At 38.4% G+C, this 16,411-nt stretch overlaps 1 long non-coding RNA gene across 2 annotated transcripts in view; it reads right to left on the bottom strand.

The window, feature by feature from the left end:
• Positions 1-1,088: 1,088 nt before the first annotated feature.
• The window catches only part of LOC147011182 (uncharacterized), a 107,252-nt gene continuing 91,929 nt past the window's right edge, over positions 1,089-16,411 (bottom strand). For both annotated transcript variants that reach the window (XR_015052446.1, XR_015052447.1), the window contains exons 2-3: positions 4,666-4,726; positions 1,089-3,184 (exon numbers count right to left, since the gene is read on the bottom strand). This is a non-coding gene — a long non-coding RNA (uncharacterized LOC147011182). The remainder of the gene's footprint in view (positions 3,185-4,665; positions 4,727-16,411) is intronic.

Below are 16,411 nucleotides of genomic sequence, written 5' to 3'. Positions count from 1 at the left end.
CGGCGATAGCTCACCTCCTCTTCACGAAGGATGCCGTAGGATATTAAACACCAACCACCTCATGTCTGCAGACGTGATGTCGTGTTTAATGGAACAGATTGGTGAATCACACGAGATTGTAACTGGATTTGAACCTAGGCAAGATAGTTTCGAGGAAGGTGTGCGTACATGAAGGGATGGCCTTGGAGTATGCACACTTGGCATACAGACACACACATGTGTGTGCATAGTTTGGTGGACAGTCTTTCTCACGTCTGTCAATCTTTCCATTGATTGGTTAATCCAATTTGATGTAAATGATGATGTGTTGGTTTATGCAAATGAGCCATTCTGTTGAAGCCTTGTATCAAACTGTTCCTTCGATTGCTGAATCTTTTCATTGGTAAATGTAGTTAATACTAAATGTGATGGACACATCCATTATTCCTTCATCATATCTTTTGCCAGGAAATGACTTCGTTTCTGTGGTCTTGCACTCTTCTCTCCATTCCTTCAGGACCCATTCTCATTTCTCAGCTCTTTCTACATGAACTGAACTCGGTCCGTGTAACCCGAGTCACTGCTTTTCGCCCATTGTAGCATGTGGGTGTGTTTCTGTCAACCTGTTCCCCTTTGTCAGTCTGTGAAGTGTTCCTTTTGTTATTGAGCTTTTCCATGAGCCTCAACTTCTGCAGAGATTAAAGAAAAACAAAAACTTTTGCTTCGCCAGACACAGTATGAACTTGAGGGGGAGCACTCGGGAGAGTGCAAAACCTCCGCCGCCAATACTGCTGGGTCACTCAAGTGAACCTTATATCTTATTCATTAAATATGATGTCAACAGTGCTGACAGAATTATAATTCTTTTCTCCAACGTTTTTTTTTTCTTGGGGGGGGGGGTGGTTGGAAATCACTTAAAACATGCAGAAATGCAAAAAAAAAAGAAATTGAAACTTTGTTGAAAGAAAAAGCAAATTTTTTTTTCTCGAACAATTTTTGTTTGGGGGGGGGGTTTGGAAATCACTTAAAATATGAAGAAATGCAAAAAAAAAATTTTCTCTAACAATTTTTTTTGGAGGGGGGTAACTTTTTTTGGGGGGGGGGGACCAAGTCCAAAATCTAATGGCATGATCCATGGACCATACCTAACCCCCCCACCAAGTTTCGTCGAAATCCGTCGAGGAGTTTTTCCGTAATACTGTTCACAAACAAACAAACAAACAAACAAGCAGTCAGAGATTGGTACTTACCAAATCGTCAACTTCACCTCTGACCTTGTCTTCTAAAAGCTGTCTCTGGAGAAGGTAGCGACGCAAACCAGAAGTTTCTATGATGATTATGTACCAAACCATCAAAAATCGAATGTTTGACCTCACTGTGACCTTGACCTTTGACCGATTTTGACAAAAATATAATCAGCACTAGCCATCACCCTCCTGAATCACGTGGTGTAATTTGACATTGGTAGCTTCTTCCGTTCTCGAGTTATCTGTACCAAACCATCAAAAATCGGATATTTGACCTCACTGTGACCTTGACCTTTGACCGATTTTGACCAAAATCTAATCAGTGCTAGCCATCACCCTCCTGAATCACGTGTTGTAATTTGACATTGGTAGCTTCTTCCGTTCTCGTGTTATCATTTTTTGGATGTTTGACCTCACTGTGAACTTGACCTTTGATCGATTTCGACCAAAAACTAATCAGCACTTGCCATCACCCTTATGAATCATGTGGTGTAATTTGACATTGGTAGCTTCTTCCGTTCTCGGGTTATCGTGCCTACAACAAACAAACAAACAAACATACAAACAAACAAACAAACAGAAACGGAAGTCATCAATATACTTAAGAAATCTTTAGATTTCGTAAGTAACAAACAGAAAGGGGTGAAAACAGTAACCTCCGATCTTCGATGGCGGAGGTTAATTACGATGGCATTCGGTACAGCACACACCTCCACCTGGTAATGCCTGATCTATGAGAACATATTGGGCTCAATACATTTTTGAGATCTCGCATTAGATATTGTTTTGAGCCCGATCTCTCAATGGTGAAGAATTAATTTAAAATTCTCGTCGTCAGATCCGGATACGGATCTTCACCAATATCTTATCAGTTTGTCCTTGTCACACACCAAACCTGTCCACGACATGTCATCCAGGTCCGTCCAAAACTTTTTGAGATATCCTGTACACAGACAGACAAACAAATGAAATGGCCAATCAGGCCAGGACTTGACGAAATTCATCCAGTCAAAGATACTCCCCTCCTACGTCCGTGTTTCAAATTTGAAAGGAATCCGTTAAGATTTGGCGGAGACATGAATTTTTGAAAATCGGCCCATGCTAAAAGATACGGATTTTCGCGATTTTCAGGAATTTTTCCTGACCTTGACCTTTGACCTTGACATGCCAAAAGTTAAAGGGTTCCATTCTGGTGGCCAATAAGTCCATTGGTAAAGTTCCATGACATTCCGACTCGAAATGCGACCTGTAGAGCGAGAGGTACACACAAACAAACAAATTGATCCGACCAACAAACTTGACAAAATCGTAGATTTCGTCAAGTAACAAACAAAATAATCGGTTCAAACCAAGAGAGATTGTTGACCTGTGCAAATGCTACAACCCTTTCCAAAAGTGAATTTATGAGTCAACTGTAAAGTTATTGGACCGGAAGGAACTTGCACCTCACCTCGTGTGCATCTCTGCAAAAGTTTGCTGTGTTGTTTTCTGATACATTATACAAGTAGTACGTATACTTTAAGGAGGAACAAAATGATGAGAACAACTGTTGAACTGGACTCTTTGGAGGAATGGTTGGAGCCTCTGTTGTGAGACTGGAAGGTCAGTGGTTTGAACCCTGCCCGAGTCATACCAAGGACTTTACAAATGGTACATGTTGCTTCCTTGCCTCATTCTGATTGATGCTTCCTTGTCTGATTCTGAGTGCTCCTTCCTTGCTTGATGCTGAGTGCTCCTTCCTTGCTTGATGTTGAATGCTGCTTCCTTGCCTGATGCTCAGAATTTAAAAAAAAACAGGATAGAGTACGGACATATAACCACATGTTGGCAATACCAGCACAGGCTTTAATGGGCCTTATGGCCTGGGATGTCCAAGTCCCAAATAGATGTGAGGAGGACATCCTCCTTCTGTGTTGAAGTTCCTTGCAAGGGAACATATGACAGGGTGGCCATGCAGTCTGGAAACACAGGCGAATATACATTATAAATGGATTATTGACATGACATTACAATACATGATTATGTTCGATGACATTACATGACACGTTCAATGTGTTGTCCCTCATGAGAAATGCAGTTCAATGTGCTGTGCAGAATTGTAATGAACGCGGTGCATTAATGGAGCATTTCCATCAATCCCTGCACAATGTCAAACACACTGCCTGTATCCTGGAATTTTTGAACCCGTTTCCCCAAAGTGCTATGAGAGACGGCAACTCTTCCGGGATGACACGCATTGATGTGCTCTATCGGTTGATATGACCGGCACTCGCGTCCACTCAGCAGTGTCAACTCCACGCGTTGGTCTTTCGTCAAGGACATCTTCAAACTGTTACAGAGTGACATTATCTATGGTATATCATTATCTATGGTTCGAGACTTTATGGCCACCCTGTATTTGTTTCAAATAAACAAGTGAGCTCTCACTCACAAACAGCTTCAACTGTGTTTCCATTCGCTTCTTTTTGGTTTATTCTGCTTTCTAAAAATTAAAATCACTTTCTGCACTCAACAAATGTGTCTGAACTTTATCTTCTCTATATCACTTAAACTCTCATCTTGTGAATATATATATATATATATATATATATATATATATATATATATATATATATATATATATATATATATACATATACATATATATATATATATATATATATATATATATATATATATATATATATATATATATATATATATATATATATATATATATATATATATATATATATATATATATATATATATATATATATATATATATATATATATATATATATATAGTGTTCCTGAAATACAGCCAAAATGGTACAATATACTGTAGCGCAAAAATTTTAGGCCCACCTAACTCACCATTCTTCTGCGGTGTGCAGTGTCAAGTTGAATTCAAATGGGGCAACGAAAAAATTATTTTAAAAATCAATTCCCGATTCAGTCAAGTACTTTTCGGGAGAATTTGATCAATGCAAACAACCTCAGTGGTATCGTTCGCTGGAGCTATCTTGTTTTTTTCTTGAAATGATTGTCATCAACCGCCGTTACAACAGGAACCCAACTGGTTCACGGGTCATCGAGTAATAATTAAAAGCAACAACACTCGGATGCAAAATGACGCTCGAATCAAATCTACTATTTCTCCCATGAGTTTGTTGTCATGAAATGCTACTGTACATAATTAAATAATTCCATGTGGATTGATGAGTCAGCATTTGATGGAAAAATGTGGATAATTGTTCAAATGTGAAAACATGTTCGTGCTGAAGTGTAAAAAGACCAAGTAAATCATTTAAAATTGTGATGATGTCATAAAAATTATATTTTCTTTTTTTGTAGTCGAGGCTCATGGAAGAGCTGGAACACAGAATTGGTCAGAACATAACACAACGAGACTGGCCGCACTGTGTTCACAACCTGTGACACAAAATCGATTACTCACAATTTTCTTTCGGGTTCCCTCAGCGTGAGTAACGCTCGATCCAAACAAAGCCAACGTGAATCTGATGCAACAAACAAAAAGAATGGGGATGGGGAAGAATGAGAGCAATGGGAGTAGGAAGAGGACACAGGGAGAGAACAAACTGGCAACAAACTAAACACAGGGAATGTTAGGAAGGGAAAAACTGGGGATGAAACACAGAGTGAAACAGAGAATGAAGGACAGGGGGGTGGAACATGACCTGGGAAGGAAGGGTGAGCTCGGAGAAGGTTAACAAAGGTATAAAAGGTCATGAGTATAGAGTGGAGGGGAGAGTGACCTTTGGTGTTGGCAAACAGGGAGCTCTCCATACACACCATCCTAGTAGTCATGAAACAGGGTGTTACAAAACGCCAGATGCTAACATCAATTATAAAAAAATAAGAACCCAATTAACCCTTTAATCAACAGTGTCATTTTGTCCAGTCCTCGCTCTTAGACTCATTCATCCTGAGTGTCACCTCACACTGGAGTGGGACAGGACAGAAATTTGCCAACAACAATTCCACCATACTCCAATCCAAACACATTGGTTCCAAATTACCTTGTTTTGTGTAGCCTTTTTTGGTTGCTTTATGCAGCTTTCTTTGATGAGAAGTGCCAAGTGAGGGTAAATATATCATCCCAGTCAAAGCTGGAAAGTGTTTTACATCACAAAAACTTTACTGCGTGGTCCAGCAAGACTAAGTATGGTTACAGTGCATCCCAATTTTTTTCAAGTGTACAGTGTGTTCTCGAAGAAAGTTTAATTTTGTGGAATTATGAACGCGTTAAATTTCCAACCGAAGGTGGGCCCATACTCGTACCGCTACTGTATATATAACCAGAGAGTTGGTGTCAAAGCCACCCAATGCTCGCCTGTTTATACATTTATCGTTTTTAAAAGACTAGTCGAATCATATTTTTTATAAAGCATTGCAGTGAAGTCTGATCCAAATAATATTCAAGCAATATATGTATTTGTATATTGTAATCAGTAAAAAAATAGTGTGGTTGATAAAAACATGAGAAAGGAAATAACTTGCATCAAAAACTCGAACATTTTCACACTCACGCCCGGGGTATCACGAAAGCTCTCTGTTCTTCGAACAGGCGAGTGAAGAACTGAAAAAAATGGTGAATGGTGAAACCTCCTCAAGGTGATGCGTCGATCAACACATGTACGTCTATTAATTACGTCTTCATAACGTACGATTGAAATGTACCATTTTTTTTTTGGATAAATAGTCAAGGCCCGTAGAAGAGCTCGACCACAGAACAGGGTGAAGAATGTTGTGGTCAAGTTTCCTCAAAATTGTGTGTGTATTTTCAAAAAAAAGAGAGCAGATACCTATTTTGGGGGGTCAACATCCCCCCCCAACCCCCCCCCCGTTGACCCTGATAATGACCACAGATTTTGATCTGGTTGATACACTTTGGTCCACATAATGCGCGCTCGCTCGCTCTCTCTCTCTCTCTCTCTCTCTCTCTCTCTCTCTCTCTCTCTCTCTCTCTCTCTCTCTCTCTCTCTCTCTGTCTCTCTCTCTCTGTCTCTCTCTGCTCTCTCTCTCTCTCTCTCTCTCTGTCTTTCTCTATCTCTCTCTCTCTCTCTCTCTCTCTCTCTCTCTCTCTTTCTGTCTCTCTCTCTCTGTCTCTCTCTCTCTCTCTCTCTCTCTCTCTCTCTCTCTCTCTCTCTCTCTCTCTCTCTCTCTCTCTCTCTCTCTCTCTCTCTCTCTCTCTCTCTCTCTCTCTCTCTCTCTCTCTCTCATCACCCTTTGCATTTTGTTGTGTATTGCTCCCAAATGACCATCGACCGGTGTGTTAAAGAAGGATGACCACCCTCTTAAAATCCTGATGCCTGTGACCCATAACATGATAACATGACAGCAGTTGGTCATCTTCAATTTTGAATGTGGATGCTCTGAGAGTTGGTGTGACATCACTGATCTCAACATAGCAAACATAGAAACAAAATATGCTGAGGAACTCCACACTATACGTGCTTATATTTTTACATTCATGTACAATCATGGTCGGGGGAGATTAATGAGGGTTTTTAATTTTAATGAGTTGGGATTCGAATATGGAAATCTCGTAGGACTTCCAAGACACAACATGACATTATTAATGAAAACCATTGAGGTTAATTAAACCAATCCCTGGTTGTTCAAATTTATCAACTTTCTCTATTTAATACATTTCACTCCACTGAAGGAGCATCATCCAGCATAAAGTCATGGCTCCATCTCCATCTGTGGAACTTGACTCCTTCAAGAACATCACTTTCTTCATCTTTCATGTTTTCCTTGCCATAACGGGAACTGTTCTCAACGTGTTGATCGTTTTGTCTTTCATGAAAACAAAGCAGTTTCTCAGGAAAAATCGTTTCATGTACATTTTCCATATTTGCTTTAGCAACATGTTCAGCGGAGCGATGTGGTTTTATGTTGGATTGTTTGATGTAAAAGGAGTAAGAAACAATGACACTTATTTTATCTTCCCGTCATTATATGGAGTGGCTTATCTGCTTGTATTCACCAGCCAGGTAGACCAGTTTTGTGCGATTAGATATCCCTTCCACTACGTTCGAACAATGACCTTGAACAAAACACGGGCCATCATAGCTTTTTGTTGGTTCTGGGCCTTTACTAATGTCCCTTTGGTCAACTTCGTGCCAAATAATCTGGGCATGATAATATTGACCATTCGATCTGTCTTTTTCAACATTGTGACATTTCCATTGATGATTGGATTTAATATCTCTTTGCTGGTGATGGCAAATCGCCAGGCCCAGAAGACGGTGAAGAACAACGTGAAGAATTCATCTTCAAAGCAGTCCCTCCACCTCACCATATTTGTGGCTCTCTCATACATCGTGCTTTGGTTCCCGACGATGTTCGAATTCGGCAAGTGTGTTCTTCTTCGATACTGTCTTGTCTTCAGGAACGTGGCCCACAATTACTTGTCTATCTTGCGATATCTCACGACCATTACCGTACCAACCATTTCCATCGCCGCCAGCCCGCTGGTGAAAGCTGCTTTGTCAACGCTATTCCGGTCGAAGATTTTTCGCAACAGGTAACAACATCCAACGATATTATTCTGTGTTTCATACATATGCAATATCAGTGATATTATATATTGTGCATGAACTTGATATATTACTTGAGTTAAAGTATAAAAGGACAAAGATGAAAAATTATTTCTGGCAAGAACTTTACAACTCAGAAAATTTACTCTTTCCTCAAGATTTAAACTATTCCAAACAAACCTCCTTGCACTTTGAACATATAAAATGAGCCAAAGCACCGAACTCGTTTAAATCATCCAAGTTAATTATCCCTCCTCATTCGCAAGGAAGCTTTTTGTGAAAGTTCTCATCGGAGTCTTGTATTGAGGTTTTGATAATTTAATCACATCCGCCACTGAAGCTGCACGGAGGTTATGTTTTACCCTGTCTGTGTGTAAGTCTGTGAGCAGGATATCTCAAAGAGTTATGGACGGATTCGGACGAAGTTTGGAAGGCAGGTTGGGTGTGTGACGAGGACGAATTGATTCGATTTCGGTGAAGATCCATATCCGGAAATGAGCGTTTTTTTTTTGGTGATTCTTCACCATTGAGAGATGGAACCAAAATCGATACACAGTCAATCCTCGCTTAACGTTGTAGTTCGGTTCTTGAAAAGAGCGATTAACTGAAACAAATTTTAGCGAATCCTTTTTCCCCATAAGAATAAATGTAAAGTTTCCAGGGTTAGGTTCCAGGATTTTTTTTTTAATCAGACAAAAGACATTATTTAGAAATAGAGTTAAATTTTTTTAATAATTTGAAAAAAAAATTGAATATCATTATCTCCAATTGTTTTTTTTCCCATCAACTCGAGTTTATGAAGATCTCCATTGGTTAACACTTCTCCGTGCGATTGCAGAAGTTTTGCAACGTCGCCTTCTTCCACCTCATCAAAAACAGCTTTATTGGCCGGGCCGAGGATAACTGTCTTTAAAATAGGGAAAACATCTTTAAATCCTTTCAAGTCATTGAGACATTCAGGCAACAACATCCTCCAAACACCACTCATGTACATCTGAGTAACTTCAGCCCAGGACCCATCGATGTTATACATTCACAGCTCGGTGTATGTAAGGCCAAAACTGTACATACTCTGGGTGGGTTTATACACCGGGATTTATTATCTTGCCAAAACGAAGTTTTTGCAAGATATGTTCGTCAGCTTGTATGTTTTTTTTTGTTTTTTTTGTCTGTAATCACGTATAAAAAATTCTGCAGAGCACAGTTATCATCGGAATTTTTGTAACTTCGCATATCAGAGGCCTATAGAGGTCCCTTTCAGTGCACAAAATTTTGAAGGTCAAGGTCAAAGGTCAAGGTCACTTTGGCGCAAATCAGGGGAGTCGACGAAACCCTTATTTTTTGAGTAATTTTGATCGGATCGTCTTCAAACTTCATGGCAATATAATTCATGGTCTGGCGCTCAGCTGATTAATTTTTGGTGGCGATTGACTTTGACCTTCACGGTTGGCGCCTCAGGTCAAACATATTTGACCCCAAGGTCAAATTTTCAAGTTTTAGGAACCATATCGTATCGTACCTCAAATTGAACACCTCGATGAGTGCTTTCTCGATATGTCAAGCTTGAGACATTATGACGTCATTTGGTGATGTTATGAGGAAAAAGCATATTTTTCATGGTTACTCTGTAGAACGATTCTCATCGGAATCTCTCGTAGGCAGATATTCCTCAAGGAGTCGCTCCTGGTGGATAGCAGCTCTGTTCACCTCAGTGGGATCTTAAAGAATTCACACGTGGTCACCTTTTGGCAAAATACGGTTCATCCTGTGGCTTTGTTGAAACGAGGAAAACCATTAGTTTGGTGCTAAATTAGAGGAAAAACGACTTTTATAATCAAAGTGAATGACTTTAAATAAGTATGTTTTCCAATAGATCAGGGACTGACTTATGAAACAATGTTAACTGGGACGATGTTTAGTGAGGACATGCTATATTGCATGATATCTCAAAAAGTTGTAGACGAATGATGACAAAACTTGGTGGATGAGTTGGACAAGCCGAATAGATTTTGGTTTTGATCCTGATTCAGATCCGACCCAACAGTGGGATATATAATGTTCACTGTTCAGCCTGGTGGAGGTGCCGTTCTTGTTGTCTTATAGAATCAAAGGTCGCACAGAGGTCGCATACTCATCATTTTTATAAGTCTCATCTGGGTTTGATATCACGTTTGGATTTTATCATCTGTTTTTTGTTTTTATATTGGCATTTCTGAAAAACGTTTTGTTGATTTCAAGCATATCCTCTCTCTGTCTCTCACACACACACACACACACACACACACACACACACACACACACACACACACACACACACACACACACACACACACACACACACACACACACACACACACACACACACACACACACACACACACACACACATTAACATACCCTTCGCAGAGCATCCTTGCCACTGAAACAGTTTCCTGGCAAGGGATACACTGGATGGTTTACCATTACCTTCCCAGCAGTTGTCAGGGCAGGAATTTGAAATTTTTTCAGGCTGCCGGCGATAGCTCACCTCCTCTTCACGAAGGATGCCGTGGGATATTAAACACCAACCACCTCATGTCTGCAGACGTGATGTCGTGTTTAATGGAACAGATTGGTGAATCACACGAGATTGTAACTGGATTTGAACCCAGGCAAGATAGTTTCGAGGAAGGTGTGCGTACATGAAGGGATGGCCTTGGGGTACGCACAGTTGGCATAGACACACACATGTGTGTGCATAGTTTGGTGGACAGTCTTTCTCACGTCTGTCAATCTTTCCATTGATTGGTTAATCCAATTTGATGTAAATGATGATGTGTTGGTTTATGCAAATGAGCCATTCTGTTGAAGCCTTGTATCAAACTGTTCCTTCGATTGCTGAATCTTTTCATTGGTAAATGTAGTTAATACTAAATGTGATGGACACATCCATTATTCCTTCATCATATCTTTTGCCAGGAAATGACTTCGTTTCTGTGGTCTTGCACTCTTCTCTCCATTCCTTCAGGACCCATTCTCACTTCTCAGCTCTTTCTACATGAACTGCACTTGGTCCGTGTAACCCGAGTCACTGCTCTTCGCCCATTGTAGCATGTGTGTGTGTTTCTGTCAACCTGTTCCCCTTTGTCAGTCTGTGAAATGTTCCTTTTGTTATTGAGTTTTTCCATGAGCCTCAACTTCTGCAGAGATTAAAGAAAAACAAAAACTTTTGCTTCGCCAGACACAGTATGAACTTGAGGGGGAGCACTCGGGAGAGTGCAAAACCTCCGCCGCCAATACTGCTGGGTCACTCAAGTGAACCTTATATCTTATTCATTAAATATGATGTCAACAGTGCTGACGGAATTATAATTCTTTTCTCCAACGTTTTTTTTTCTTGGGGAGGGGGGGTGGTTGGAAATCACTTAAAACATGCAGAAATGCAAAAAAAAGAAATTGAAACTTTGTTGAAAGAAAAGTTGCAAAAAATTTTTTCTCGAACAATTTTTGTTTGGGGGGGGGGGTTGGAAATCACTTAAAATATAAAGAAATGCAAAAAAAAAAAATTTTCTCTAACAATTATTTTTTGGAGGGGGGTAACTTTTTTTGGGGGAGGGACCAAGTCCAAAATCTAATGGCATGATCCATGGACCATACCTAACCCCCCCCCCACCAAGTTTCGTCGAAATCCGTCGAGGAGTTTTTCCGTAATACTGTTCACAAACAAACAAACAAACAAGCAGTCAGAGATTGGTACTTACCAAATCGTCAACTTCACCTCTGACCTTGTCTTCTAAAAGCTGTCTCTGGAGAAGGTCGCGACGCAAACTAGAAGTTTCTACGATGATTGTGTACCAAACCATCAAAAATCGAATGTTTGACCTCACTGTGACCTTGACCTTTGACCGATTTTGACAAAAATATAATCAGCACCAGCCATCACCCTCCTGAATCACGTGGTGTAATTTGACATTGGTAGCTTCTTCCGTTCTCGAGTTATCTGTACCAAACCATCAAAAATCGGATATTTGACCTCACTGTGACCTTGACCTTTGATCGATTTCGACCAAAAACTAATCAGCACTTGCCATCACCCTTATCAATCACGTGGTGTAATTTGACGTTGGTAGCTTCTTTCGTTCTCGAGTTATCGTGCCTACAAACAAACAAACAAACAAACATACAAAAAACAAACAAACAAACAGAAACGGAAGTCATCAATATACTTAAGAAATCTTTAGATTTCGTAAGTAACAAACAGAAAGGGGTGAAAACAGTAACCTCCGATCTTCGATGGCGGAGGTTAATTACGATGGCATTCGGTACAGCACACACCTCCACCTGGTCATTCCTGATCTATGAGAACATATTGGGCTCAATACATTTTTGAGATCTCGCATTAGATATTGTTTTGAGCCCGATCTCTCAATGGTGAAGAATTAATTTAAAATTCTCGTCGTCAGATCCGGATACGGATCTTCACCAATATCTTATCAGTTTGTCCTTGTCACACACCAAACCTGTCCACGACATGTCATCCAGGTCCGTCCAAAACTTTTTGAGATATCCTGTACACAGACAGACAAACAAATAAAATGGCCAATCAGGCCAGGACTTGACGAAATTCATCCAGTCAAAGATACTCCCCTCCTACGTCCGTGTTTCAAATTTGAAAGGAATCCGTTAAGCTTTGGCGGAGACATGAATTTTTGAAAATCGGCCCATGCGAAAAGATACGGATTTTCGCGATTTTCAGGAATTTTTCCTGACCTTGACCTTTGACCTTGACATGCCAAAAGTTATAGGGTTCTATTCTGGTGGCCAATAAGTCCATTGGTGAAGTTCCATGACATTCCGACTCGAAATGCGACGTGTAGAGCGAAACGTACACACAAACAAACAAACAAACTGAACTGACCAACAAACTTGACAAAATCGTAGATTTCGTCAAGTAACAAACAAACAGAGAAAGGGGTGAAAACATCAACTCCTTCACCTTCAGTGGTGGAGGTAACAACAGAATGAACTCTTACCTGTGTTTTCTCTTTGTTTTGTAGAATCGGTTCAAACCAAGAGAGATTGTTGACCTATGCAAATGCTGCAACCCTTTCCAAAAAGTGAATTTATGAGTCAACTGTAAAGTTATTGGACCGGAAGGAACTTGCACCTCACCTCATGTGCACCTCTGCAAAAGTTTACTGTGTTGTTTTCTGATACATTATACAAGTAGTACGTATACTTTAAGGAGGAACAAAATGATAAGAACAAATATTGAATTGGACTCTTTGGAGGAATGGTTGGAGCCTCTGTTGTGAGTCTGGAAGGTCAGTGGTTTGAACCCTGCCCGAGTCATACCAAGGACTTTACAAATGGTACATGCTGCTTCCTTGCCTCATTCTGAATGATGCTTCATTGCCAGATGCCGAGTGCTGCTTCCTTGTCTGATTCTGAGTGCTGCTTCCTTGCTTGATGCTGAGTGCTCCTTCCTTGCTTGATGTTGAATGCTGCTTCCTTGCCTGATGCTCAGAATAAAAAAAACAGGATAGAGTACGGACATATAACCACATGTTGGCAATACGAGCACAGGCTTTAATGGGCCTTATGGCCTGGGATGTCCAAGTCCCAAATGGATGGGAGGAGGACATCCTCCTCCTGTGTTGAAGTTCCTTGCAAGGGAACATATGACAGGGTGGCAATGCAGTCTGGAAACACAGGCGAATATACATTATAAATGGTTTATTGACATGACATTACAATACATGATGATGTTCGATGACATTACATGACACGTTGGTAGGGTGAATATACTGGTTCTGGCTCACTTGTCCCTATGTAAATGAATGGAGGATTTTCAGCGATTCCCTTTTTTTCCCTAAAAATAAACCCCCTTTTTATCCCAAGGTATATTTATTTGTCTCCCCTTTTAACCTAGGGGCTCTCTATTCAAATAACCCATACAACAAGATAAAGATTTGTTAAAGGTGATTCTAAAGAAATATCTGAAACGTCTAAGCCCCGGGACACTCTTTATCAAATAAGCGATGCATATTGTTTTGCTCACTCATTGAACCTATAAACATTTGTTCATTCTCAAATTCCTTCAATAGTTTAATTTTCTTTGCACAATAATCCCCATCTAAAATATTGACAAACAAAACATTTGAATCTTTATATTTTTTAAGATACCCCTTTTGTGCCATTATGAAATGATAAACTTCTCTTAATGCTCTTGTTTGACCACCTCCTGAGCCACATATCATTTTGAGATTATAGTAAATTGTTTTTTCATTGTTCAATTGATAACCATCAAAGTTTTCAGTCCATTCAAGGATATTCATTTTTTTCTTTACATCCTCTAACTTACTAGTTTTTAAATTGATTCGCTTATTTGTTTTATTTACCTTTGTTTTAGTTATTTTTTCAATAAGACTTATTTGATATTTTTCACATTCATTATGTTTTCCATTTATATACCAAGACTGAGATTTTTCTCCACTCTTTAGTTTGATTAATACTTGGTTTGACCATTTATATATTGCGAAAAACGCGGCGGTAGCCCTTAAAAAACCCTAACCCATCTTCCCATCGTTAAAACACAATCTATTTTATACACTCTATCATACAATATCCATATGGAACACAATCTATTCCATTATCTAAAATAAATCTCTTATCATCAAAGGCTCCTAATGCCTTTTTATTTACTTCTTCACTATATATGTTATGTTTATAACTTCTTATTGTATTCATTTTCCTATATTCTTCTTTCTTATTCATCAAACAATTATAATAATTTCTAAAAGTTATTGATTTCTTTATTACATATTTCTTTATTCCCTTTAACCTCTTATCAATCTGATCACCATACTTATAAGCATATGCCTTTGCTCTCAATCAAATAAACTCACTCATTACTTTTCCACCCAACTCATCCTTAAACTTACCAATAACCTTTTCATTCTTTTTGGAAAATAACTCACTCTTCTTGCTGAAATTACTTGTATCATATACTCCAATATTTTTCTTCATATCTTTATAAACATCATCAGTTTTTATATCTAGGATAAAACTATCAGTGTCCATATACAACAATGAAACATTTTCACCATACTCTTTCTTTAAGTCATTATACAAATAATCATACATCAATATCTTTGATAAATCAAGAACTGCTGTTCCAATATAAATTGGTTTATCCATTACAATACTTTCCTTTTTCATATGAATTGCAGAAAAGTTCTCTGAAAAAACCTCTTCTCTCTCAAAACTTGGTTTATTTATCAATCTCGAAGCTTCTTTCCAAGATGTTGCGAATCTAATGTTTTGCCTGTTTCTAACATTTTCCATAGTCTTTCCAAATACAGCATTATTCATTATTTTATAAAAGTCCCCTTCAAATTTTACTTTTGTATTTGCTCTCATATCTGTATTGAATTGAATATACTTTTTCACCCAAGGACTTTGTTTAAATTTTAAAACTCTATGAATTTTAGCTACTCTCAATCCTTCTCTCAAAAACTGTTTTAAGCTTCTCTGATGCAAAACATATCCCTCTTTATCATAGCATGTTGTTAATAACTTTTCTGTTGATTTACCTTTAATATTAAAACTTTTATGATAATCACTTAACCATTCTTTCTTTGGGGTTTCTTTCTCACATGCAAAAGGAAGATCTTTATGCTTGTTATGAAGATCACTCGGGTACCTCAAATCAACTTCAAAATAATAACCTTCTTCTTCGTCATTCAATTCCTCTTGAGAAGAAATAACAATATTCATCAAAGCCTTTTCATAATCCTTTTCTTCCACCCACTCTAATTTACCATAAGGCAGAGATTGAGACATTGCCCATCCATACAAATTATTAGCATCAAAATACATCAAATAATTACTATCGTTTTCACTATCATAATTTGGAAGATATTTATTATTTGCTTTAGCATATCTTTTTGAACATACTCGTGATATTCCACCTCTCTTGGACTTCTCAATCATCAAAAGCATATCAACATCACTGATTAAATCTATATCTTGTTTTGTCATTTTCAACATTGCACTCCAAGCTAAACCAGGAGCTGTGAAATAGTGGGCAGGATCTAATCCATAACAATTTTTATTATGACAGAGTGATCCAAAAGCTTCAAACACATCAGCTGTTTTTAGATATAAATCATGATATTCTCCAAGGTTCTTTATCTAAAATATTTTCCATATTTCTTGTGCGTGTTTATATTCCTTATCACTTATCTCTTCTTCATAAAGGTTATTATAGAAACTTTCTTTTGATGGAAGTTGTGTTTCTTTAAATCTCATAAATGAATCCATATAATCATAAGGATAAATTCCCTTACTTGTAAGAATTTTCTCTTTACTTTGAATTTCATTCCTTGTTTGAATTTCCTCTCTTGTGAGAATTCCTTCTTTAATCAGAATTTCATCTTTAATCAGAATTTCCTCTTTAGTTAGAATTTCATTCATTGTTCGAATTTTCTTTATAATTAGAATTTCATCTTCAGTTAGAATTTCTTCATTAATTTCCTCATTAATTAGAATTTCCTCTTTACTTTGAATTCTCTCTTTAATCTGAATTTCCTCTTTAGTGAGAATTTCCTCTTTTGGAAAGAATGAATTAAGATTTGGAAAAGAGTCCGTGGAGCT

The sequence above is a fragment of the Eptatretus burgeri genome, chromosome 16 (assembly GCF_056783735.1).
Source record: "Eptatretus burgeri isolate ZD-2024b chromosome 16, Ebu_testis_v1, whole genome shotgun sequence".
Lineage (NCBI taxonomy): Eukaryota > Metazoa > Chordata > Myxini > Myxiniformes > Myxinidae > Eptatretus > Eptatretus burgeri.
This window is presented reverse-complemented; position numbering and strand designations above follow the sequence as displayed.